The sequence below is a fragment of the Erpetoichthys calabaricus genome, chromosome 8, assembly GCF_900747795.2.
Source record: "Erpetoichthys calabaricus chromosome 8, fErpCal1.3, whole genome shotgun sequence".
In the NCBI taxonomy this organism is placed as follows: domain Eukaryota; kingdom Metazoa; phylum Chordata; class Cladistia; order Polypteriformes; family Polypteridae; genus Erpetoichthys; species Erpetoichthys calabaricus.
In genome coordinates this window covers 163,319,499-163,331,136 of record NC_041401.2, presented here as the reverse complement: position 1 = coordinate 163,331,136, position 11,638 = coordinate 163,319,499, and positions in this window count along the sequence as shown.

Below are 11,638 nucleotides of genomic sequence, written 5' to 3'. Positions count from 1 at the left end.
AGGAGAAGGTGGACTGTCCAAAAACAGTGAACGGAGGCCGAGTATAATATTCTTGTGAGTCGATGACCTACGTGACAACAGATGCACTTCAAAAATGTTTGCATGTCTGTGCTTTTATGACCTGTTTCCTTATTTTCAGTCCAGTAACTATAATTTTGGCTAATATGTTAATAGCCTCTCCTCGACATTCATCACTTTCAGATACACGGTGCTGCGTCCACATGGATGCTTCCCTGAATATCTGACGTCATCTTCGCCACCTAGAACCTTGTGCCCAATGCAGACATAGCAAGTATTTAGCAGCCTTTGTACAAATGCCCCTTGAAAGTGATAGCCTTCAATGACTGGATTTCACAGGAATCATAAAGGATTTACCGCAACGAACACCAGAATAAAAAGCTTATGAAGATGTGGACTTGTATTTTGCTATTCTGTTAAGTTTTCATTGATGTTGTGAGCTGTCCAGATATCACTCGGCCACTGTGTATCCTAGCGGAAGTGACCTTGCCGCTCATGCTGTGTACTTTGCACCTGGTACTTATTGCTTATTTCTTTAGTTGATGTTGCTGATGTCATGTAGTTAGTCTGAAAGACAAATTGGTGTTTCGTCGTGCACATTTCTGTAACTGTGTTTTGAATTTTATGCTTGCTATGGGTCACTACCTGAGGGTAAGGTACAGATAGGTAAGGCCTTTGTATTAACAACGTCATGGATGGTTTAAGGGCTCCCAAGTTGCTTCAAATCATGCAAGCTTGATCTTGGTCTCAAGTGAGAGCTTATGCCGCGATACATGCACAATACGACCAAAAAATTGGTTGTGCGGAGTATCTCAGGAACAAAATTATGCCTTCGCTAACAGGACAGCAACGGCTGCACTAGTATAGACACGGTCAATGGTTGTGCGCCCTTGTTGACAAAACGACAATGGTTGTGGGTGTCAATAATATCCACTTGCAGAGCCACAGCACCATACGTCATCCCAGGTCTAGGGCAGTAGTTTCAGGACAGAAGTGACGTAAATGCTGCTCGAGTGTAGGCTACGCTGACTGTAATGCGCAAAGGCGTCTGCTGGTGGAGGTGGGGGGTTTTGTGGTTGTGATAGGTGTGGGGGGGATGGTTGTTTTTTTTTTCAGTATTACCGTTATTGTATATGATTTTGATTTGGGCTGGAATTACTTGGGCAAATCTATAAATCATATTGCGCTTTCAACTTTTAGTTTTCATGGTGGGTTTTTAATACTCAGCTGTAAACCAATCCTTCATTATTTGTAATCACTCTATGCAAAAGTTTTTCTGACATACTGTATATGTGTCCCACATATATACACATCAAAATCCCCTATTCTAAATCTGCGTCAAAAAATGTGAAAAGCCGCACACACTGACGAGAAGTTTAACTGTCTGTCTCAAGGCTGGTTAATGGTGTTGTGCTTTTGATTTTTCGCTTTTATTTTTGCTCAACTATTAAATGAAAAATGTTTACAAAAATGGATAAGAAGAGAGTATAACTTCCCATACAGCAGTCTTCGTAAGTTTGGGCAAAAGAGGTCCCGACTATATCTGTTTTAACAACAGTGATGTTATAATCAAAGCGGTACAGAACACACCCCGAACAGGCACACAAATTTTCTTCAGACAGCCATTGATTGTGGGCTTCCTCCTTATCTTTTTCCGGACGAGATTGGCCACCAAAAGAAAAAAATCTGTCAATAAAATCTTAGTGAAGGACGCATCAACCTCAGCGGAGTCAGAGCTGTGTTTCATGACAGGTGCTTCTATGACGAGCGTACGTCCATTTTTTTTTACACATAGCATTTGAGAAAAAGTTAACCAGAAAGAAAGGTTTCTAAAGGTTTGCGACACTGACACCTATTGGACAAAACGTAAACAGCATCTTTGACGTCTTAACTAAATATCAAAATGAATAAAATATTTTTAAAGAATACTTTATTTCAATTATGAATAATGAAATACAATAGAACAAAACGTTTTAAGATATGAAGTACATAGAGTTCACTGAAGTACACACATATCCAAACACAAATGTACAGTTGTGGTTCTAGGATAATAAAATATAGGGGTAATAAAGAAGAAAAAAACTGAAGTTTGAGAGGAAAGGTTTAGATTTAACGAAATATGTTATATTATGAGCGCACTGCCATTCTTTTTGCAGTTTTATATCTAAAGATGGAGAAATTAAACCTAAATGTTTAATTTCCTTTATAGAAATTGTAAAATGGAGCTTTCCATCTGTAAATTTGCATTTATAAATGAGAAATGTTTCAAAAAGTAAGAGTACATGTATAATAATGAAGGCATTCTCTTTACTTTCATTATTCTCATAGAAGCTAAAATAATAATTTTAAAAGAAAGAGAAAAACCTTATAAAATGTTATTATCAATGGTGGTGTTAAAATCTTTCCAAAGTTTGTGAGTTCAAATCCAAAATAAATTAAGAATACTTCGGGATGCAATTTACTGAAACAGCATTTTACATCAACATCACCTCAATATTTCCCCTAGGAAGACTTTAACAGGCTAACATTTTTTAATTATTGTAAAAGATGTTTCTTTTAGCTTGTTAGTTAGAAAATACTTTTGCTGTAGGGAGCAGACTCTTTTCCAGTTGGTATTTTGAAGTAAATTGTCCCAACAAGAGAGCATCTAAATAATATTGTCAGGAAACAAGCTATTTACATATTTTTTCCATCAGAAGCAGAAAACTAAATCTCACCAAATTAATTGGCTCAGGAGGCAACCTGCTACTGATCTTCTACCGCTCGTCCATCAAGAGCCTGCTGACGTACTGTATCACAGTATGGTACGGCAGCTGCACCATGGCAGACAGGGAGAGGCTTCAGAGAGTAGTAAAGGCAGCACAGAAGATCATTGGCTGTCCTCTCCCCTCCCTGATGGACATTTACACCTCCCACTGCCTCAGCAGTGCAAAAAACATCATCAAGGACAGCTCCCACCCTGGCTCTGGTATGTTTGACCTGTTGCCTTCAGGGAGGCACTACAGGTGCATCACAACAAGGACAAACAGACTCAAGAACAGTTTTTTTCCAAAAGCCACAACCATTCTAACCTCACACATGCACTAATTACACAGTCTAACCCCCCAACCCCTGGACTTCCTTCTATCCATCAACAGTGCAATATCCAATATCTAAAGCTGAGGAAACTTCATGCCAGCAAAGCAGCGGTTCCAGATGGAGTATTGCCATGACTGCTGAAGGCCTGTGCGCTGGAGCTGGGGAGTCCTCTACAGCGCATCTTCAACCTGAGCTTGGAACAGGGGAGAGTCCCGAGGCTTTGCAAAACATCTTCTTTCACCCCAATCCCAAAAGTATCACGTCCTAGTGAGCTGAATGACTTCAGGCCTGTCGCTCTGCCATCACACGTGATGAAGACCATGGAGCGGCTGCTGCTTCACCACCTGAGGCCACAGGTATGCCATGCCCTCGACCCTCTGCATTTCGCATACCAGGAGAAGGTGGGAGCGGAGGATGCCATCATCTATATGCTACACTGATCCCTCTCCTACTTGGACAGAGGCAGTGGTGCTGTAAGAATTATGTTTCTGGACTTCTCTAGCGCCTTCAACACCATCCAACCTCTGCTCCTTAGGGACAAGCTGACAGAGATGGGAGTAGATTCATACCTGGTGGCATGGATCGTGGACTATCTTAAAGACAGACCTCAGTATGTGCGTCTCGGGAACTGCAGGTCTGACATTGTGGTCAGCAACACAGGAGCGCCGCGGGGGACTGTACTTTCTCCGGTCCTGTTCAGCCTATATACATCAGACTTCCAATACAACTCGAAGTCCTGCCACATGCAAAAGTTCGCTGATGACACTGCTATCGTGGGCTGCATCAGGAATGGGCAGGAGGAGGAGTATAGAAACCTCATAAAGGACTTTGTTAAATTGTGCGACTCAAACCACTTACACCTGAACACCAGCAAAAACAAGGAAATGGTGGTGGATTTTAGGAGACCCAGGCCCCTCCTGGACCCCGTGATTATCAGAGGAGACTGTGTGCAGAGGGTGCAGACCCATAAATACCTGGGAGTGCAGCTGGATGATAAATTGGACTGGACTGCCAATACTGATTCTCTGTGTAAGAGAGGACAGAGCCGGTTATACTTCCTTAGAAGACTGGCGTCCTTCAACATCTGCAATAAGATGCTGCAGATGTTCTATCAGATGGTTGTGGCGAGCGCCCTCTTCTACGCGGTTGTGTGCTGGGGAGGCAGCATTAAGTAGAAGGACGCCTCACGCCTGGACAAACTGGTGAGGAAGGCAGGCTTTATTGTAGGCATGGAGCTGGGCAGTTTGACATCCGTAGCAGAGCGACGGGCACTGAGCAGGCTCTTGTCAATAATGGAGAATCCACTGCATCCACTAAACAGTGTCATCTCCAGACAGAGGAGCAGCTTCAGCGACAGACTGCTGTCACTGTTCTGCTCCACTGACAGACTGAGGAGATCGTTCCTCCTCCAAACTATGTGACTCTTCAGTTCCACCCGGGGGGGTAAACGTTAACATTATTCAAAGTTATTGTCTGTTTTTACCTGCATTTTTATTATTCTTTAATATTGTTTTTTGTATCAGTATGCTGCTGCTGGAGTATGTGAATTTCCCCTTGGGATTAATAAAGTATCTATCTATCTATCTATCTATCTATCTATCTATCTATCTATCTATCTATCTATCTATCTATCTATCTATCTATCTATCTATCTATCTATCTATCTAAATGGTACTGATAATAACTGTGCAATATCTTTATACTGTACAATATCATTACTCTCAGGGTCCAACATCCACTACTCACTGCACATAATCATCATTATTGTTTAATAACCCAATAGTGCAATAGTTATTTATTCTTTCCAGTATTTAAATAATGTTCAATAACCTGATAGTGCAATAGTTATTATTCTTTCCATATGTATATAGCATCGCAAAACTTTTTTGCAAGTTCTTTGCAACTTTTTGCAACTTTTTGCACCATTTGTTTATTTGTTTATTTACTTGTTGTGTTCTACATATATGTCTGCTTTGAAGGAGCTGCTTTTAATCTCATTGTACATGTGTATAGTGACAATAAAAGGCATTCTATTCTATTCTATTCTATTGTGGCCTCCATTGTTAAACATCCTACATATGTCAGATGGGACACCCCCCCAAAGGGCATTGCTCTTGGTGTGATGGGTTTGATGGATTTAATTGTACAGGAGGCCTTCATTATTGATTAACCAACTCATCAACAATACAAACTGCTTGAGCTAACATTAATAAAATAAAAGACATTTCTAAACACAATATTACAGTTGGGGCAAATAAAACATGTTTGTGAAGAAGGTTATGTTTGTATAGATGAGCCAGTGCTAATAAGGCCTGCTGGTGAAAACTGGAATGCTTAACAGGAAGCTTTGTAATATTATAATTACATTTGAAGACCAAGTTCAAACCTTCAAAGTGTGAAAAGGCATAGTAAGGGATCACTGTCTAAACAGATGATGGGCATTCATATCATGTCTAGACCAGTTGATTTTAAGTGTGGTGAAGAGAACTAAAACCAATAAAATGTAAACAACCCTTCTGGTAGGAGTTTAGAATTACAAAGTTTAAATACAATGAGCCCTTATTCTCCCACAAAAATGAGATAATACTCTGTCAACAACAAACAACTAAATAGCACCGTACACAAAGCTATAAATAAGGTATAATCACAATAATGAATTTGCTTTAACATACAGTATAAACATATAAACTGAGGAACTATGCAGCTAAAAAAAACAATGTAAAGGAAGACTGGGCACTCTGAGCAAATCTCGGGGATGTGCCACTCTTTAACTTAATGAAGCTGTTACCATTCATGTACGTCATTTCTACTGACCTACAAAACAAATCAACTTTATGTAGTGAGTTAATGATTTTAGTGGCTTTAGAGCAATCTAAAAAAATAAAGCTACCATTGTTAATCAGGTCCTTACATTATTAGCGATTTGTTTACTTTGTATAAAACCAGTTTCATCTATTGTAATATCTAATACAATCTATAATCACTTGGGGAAAATTAGGGCAATCATGTTATAATCATTATTTAGCAAAGAAATTGGGTGCCAATTGCCATTCAAGAGAGGGTCTTTGCTTTTAAAATTAAACTTATTCAGCTTAGCAGGTAGTCATATTTTCAGAATATTTTTGTCATACAGTTTTCTTAAAATGGGTGCTAATATCTTAACCATCGATCCGTCCATTATCCAACCCGCTATATCCTAACTACAGGGTCACTGGGGTCTGCTGGAGCCAATCCCAGCCAACACAGGGCGCAAGGCAGGAGACAAACCCCGGGCAGGGTGCCAGCCCACTGCAGTAATATCTTAACAAATAATTTATAAACCTCAGCTGTGAGTCTGTCTGTTCTAGGGGATTTATTGCTTTTTAAACTGTTTATCGCATCTGTGATTTCTTGTATAATAATATTAGCATCGCAAAGATCTTGGGCTGTGCCTCTCAGCTGCTTTGTGTTAGGAAGAGATGTAAAAATCTCTGAAATAGATTAATACATAAAAATTGAAAGTATATCAGTTGCTTTAAAATTTAGCACAAAATTTGCTATAGTCTTTGAACCATCAACAATAGTGCTCAGTTGCTGGATGGAGTTTTTTCTGCCTTGTTGACTTTCTGCCAGTGGAGTTCTGCTCACCTTCTCTGTAATCTGACAGAAGCTCTTTGACTTTGTGTTGAAATATTTCCTCTAATTGAAGTTGTTGATTATTAAGTTCTTCATTTTCCCGGTCAATTGAATTTAATTGAATTCGGTTTATTTTTGTATAGGTCTCTTCATTGAGTGCAGGCAAAGAACCCTGTGACAAGTTCACAGGTAGACACAAATGCAAATTACTAAATACATTACACAATGAATACACATATTTGTTCAAAAAGACAAGATATAAAGTGACACAAAACTGACCAACATAATGAGGCCCTAATAATATACTCTTTGAATTATAACTTGTAGACACTGGAGGAGAGAAAAACAAAATCTCAGTCAGCAACATCCTTGGAGACAATAAACATGACAAAGGTAGACACATTCACAGTCCTGAAGACCCTGGCCAACTGGCCACCTGCCTCTTGCTGGTCACTCTACAATAAAGTAAATGATAATTAAGAAGGCAGGTTCAGTTATGGGATGTACTCTAGACCACCAGAGGTAGTAGAGAATGAAGACAAAATTGAGGGCCATTATGACTAATGCTGCACATCCTCTCTCTCAGACACACTCACAGAGGATTTTCAGCCAACAAAGTTGTGTCAAGAAGCACAACTGAGCTCCTGTATACCAATAACAATGCACCTTTGTAATGCCTCACTGGGTTTGGAAGTGCTCTTTTTAACTTTAGACAAGTCAGAAGTTTTCTTTCATTTTAGTTATTTTGGTATTTGACAGAGAGGTTGTTGTTTGTCATTTTTAACTTTAGACAAGTCAGAAGTTTTCTTTCATTTTAGTTATTTCGGTATTTGACAGAGAGGTTGTTGTTTGTCATTAGTTAGCAGTGCATGCTGAGATACTGTGATTTAACAGTAGCAGGGTTAGTGTCAGCAGTAATGGTAATATAAAAGCAATATTATATTTGCTATCAACCAGCTGATATGTTCCAGGACCTAGCTGAACCTTATCTTGATCAGGTGCAGACCAAGAGTGGACCTTGTCTGTGAGAGGTGGCTGTCTTACCATGACCCAACCCACCTTGATATTGGGATTTTCTGTTGTATCTGTCTATAGGCTTTTGGTGTCATCCAGATACCATCAATTTAACTAATATGTGTATTAGGGACTCTGGGGCAAACTACCGAGACATGTAGTTGAAGCAGAAACCTTGACAACCTTTAAAAAGAATCTGGATGAGATATTGGGATAGCTTAGCTATTAGTTAAACACAAGGGCTTGATAGACTGAATGGTCTCCTCTCATTTGTCAGATTTCTTATGTGTAAAGGAGCAGACCTATACTAGATGAGACTCAAACATATGATTAAAGATTTTTAATGCTTTTATTGTTCTGAAGAAAACCAGTAAATGCAGACGGGACCAGCTGTGAAAAGCATAACTAGAAAAATGTTAAGAGCTTCTCGCGCAATTTAGCTCTTTCAATCATGCTGCTATGGATAAAAAGCTAGTGGACTCATGTATATGATGGACAAAAAAGTAGGGTGCTAGGAGACAGCAAGGGGGACTTAAACCTCTTAAGTTGCCCCTCACAATGCCACTGCAGGCTAACCTGTTTGCTTAATTATTTCCTGAAACTTTGTCATGTGGCTGGGTTAAGTAAAATTTTTTCCCAGTGCCCCATGATGCTTTCCAAGGCTAACATGATTTGTGTCACACATTCCTGAGCTATTCTGGGATAGATTGCCACAGCAATGGCTGACATGATCAATGAACAAATATAGTGTCATGGCAAGACTACATTAAATATTTTCTACTTTTCATTTCAGCATAAAATGAGAAAACAATGTTATTTTTAAATGCCTTGAAGTTCCCCTATTGAAATGTAAACTTATTGAAATTACATCCAGGAAAAGCTACTAGAAATTAACAAAGACTGCTAATCATAAAAATAACACTGATTCCATGCTTCATGGACTGTTAGTAGTGATAGAGGCTTGAGAGATTTAAAGAGAAAGATAAAGCACTCAGAGTATTGTGCTGTGCGGTTGTGATTTCATTTTTCAGAGTTGTGTGTGCATTTATATCCATGTAGGCCGGTCCCAAGGTGACCAGAATCAGGAAACTAGGGAAACTATGTAAAAAACATATGAAAATTGGAACTCAGTTGCTTGTGCTACCACATCTGAGACATCCAGGCTGCTGGTAAGAAGTGGATTACTGGCAAAAACAGGAGACTTATTATCCCAAAAGCAGTAATTCTAGTGAAAACATTGAAAGTGTGAACTTGACATCATGTCAGTCAAAAGAAAACTATCACCCAGGAATTATCAAAATGCAAGATATTGATTGTGGCATTATTCAAATTCAGACTCACTAAATCTGGAATGATGACTAAATTACCACCACCTATCAACTCTATCCACGGAACAATGACTCTATTCTACTCCTGCGGTAAGAAACAAGAGGCATGCATCAGATTCATAGTAGACAGCTGGGATGCCAGAAGGTTAATTGCCTTCCAACCAATATCATGTCAGCTAGCAGCCCTCACCATTGACGGTACCATCATGATCCATATCCTCTCCAACTACACACAAACCGAGACCAGTCACAACACAGACATAATGCACAAGCCATCTAGCATGGACTCAGCCATATGCCAATTCTCACTCCAGAACAATGTGCCATGAGGGTACCAGATTGTGGATCTGGTTACTGCTTCATCTCAGTTAAAGTGCAGCTATGCCTTTAATGGGTGAAGCACAAGGTACCATCCACAGCCAAGTTCAATTGATTGCATCTGTTGGACCCTATGCACCCTTTGAAACTGATTTGCAATGCTGGCCTCATTAGAAGATGTGGATGAAGAGGAGAAGTAGATATCTGAGACCATCCTAGAATTTGCCAAACCATTGTGCCCCATCATTCTCTGCCAAACACAGCCATGGATCTCAGATCAGAGACTAGACCTAATGGCTCAACAGAGGCAGGCAAATTAACCAACTAGGAATGATATCAGCAGCTAAATTGGGACATCTGTCAGATCCACTTATGACAACATAATAAAGATGGACAGTTACTTTGTGACATCACCAAGTGAATGCCTGCAGTGCTGGAGGGAATTTTCCTGAAAACTCTACAATAATGACCAATTGTAGGGACTGCCAGCAGCTCCACGACCTAACAATAACTGAGACTCCACTCAATACTGTTGAACCAATGATTGAGGAAGTGAAGACAGTCATTAGATCACTGGCAGCTGGATTAGACCAGGTCACCTCAGAAGCAACGATAGTTGGGGGAGGCATCCTGTTCCATTGACTCCATTCACTCTTCCAACTGCTCTGACACATGTGCCATCAGCATGGAAGAAAGCTATCATTGTGCCAATCCAGAAGAAAGGAAATAATAAGGAATGTGCACATTACTGTGACATCAGTTTTCTCTTAGTTATCAGCAAGGTGTTCGCGAAGGTCATTCAATCGAAGCTTCTGAAACATTGAGAACAGACCAGTCAGAGAAGAATAAGCAGGTTTCTAACCACAGCAGGTCCTCCAGGCATTGTACAATGGCTCAACCAGCTATGTGTGGATCCAAAATTAATTATCCAAAGAGTTTTCCATTCAGACTTTAGTTATCCAGGAGAAAGTGGCCTCCTCTCTGCTATTCAACATAGTGGTCGATGTGAATATGAGGAAGGTGATTGTGGGCAGGGGTGGAGTGCAATATAATAAGGATCACTTCCTGGTGGATCTGATGTTTGTTAATGACAGTGTCACAGAGGCCTTGGGCGTTCTCTGTAATATTGACCGTATTGTGCAGTTGTATGGTTAAACTAAACACAGCCAAGATCAAGGAAATAGCACTGTCCATCTTAAGGGAGAAAAAATTGAACAAATCCAAATCAAGTAACTGGGATCGCTAGTCTTGGAGAACAAACTACAGAAATCTACAGCAGGATCACAAGGGCCAATTCAGTATTCTCCTCACTTAAATGATGACTGTGGAAAAGAGAAAACATCACCATCAAAACCAAAATCTATCTCTTTCTTATGCTTATCCTGCCAGTTCTCCTCTGTGATGGATCAGAAACATGGTCCCTGCTCCAAATGGACCTGATCAGACTCGATGTATTCTAATTGTGATGCCTGCAGCAGATCCTGCATCTCTCACTCCATGATCATATTCCCAATGAAACGATCTGGTTAAGATGTGAGCAGCACCCAATAGTAGAAAAACAAATCCAACTATGGAAGCTGAGGTGGCTTGGTCATGTGAAGAACGGGCCCAGACTGTCTACTGCACAGACTCCTTTGGAGGCAATGCCTTACCTAGTGGAGAATCCAATGAATTGCATCCAAGAAAACATAAACCAAATAAGTGCTAGTGGATCTGAAGAGCCAGTGCCTTGACCTTGATCAGGCCAGGACAATTGCCATAGACCGTAAAGCACTGAAAGATGTTACAAGCAGAGTTTGAAATACTGTAGCATAAAAAGCAGTATACTGTTGTGTGGTTAACCCCCTCTTTCAGCTAGGGACCAAAGAAGAACAGGAGAAATATGCTGTATGTATATATATATATTGACAGAATTGGGGGCACTGTCGTCCCCTTGAACCCTCAGACCAATCGTCAGACACCAGATAAAAGTCCAATAATTATTTTTTATAATAATAAAGTGCACAAAGCACCCTCCACTCCACAATACTCCAATAATCAATAAACAATAATCACAATACACAATTTCTCCACTCCCAGCAGCTCAGTCACCCTTCCTCCCAACTTGGCTCACTGCTGGGATTTCCCTCAGTCCTTTTAAAGTCCTTGACCCAGAAATGTTTCTGTCCCTCAGTCCATGTGACTTTATAACACTTCCGGGTCGGGTGAAAACTCCTTTCCTTCAGACTGGAAGTACGTCATTTCCTCTGTCCCTGTGACTAGGACAT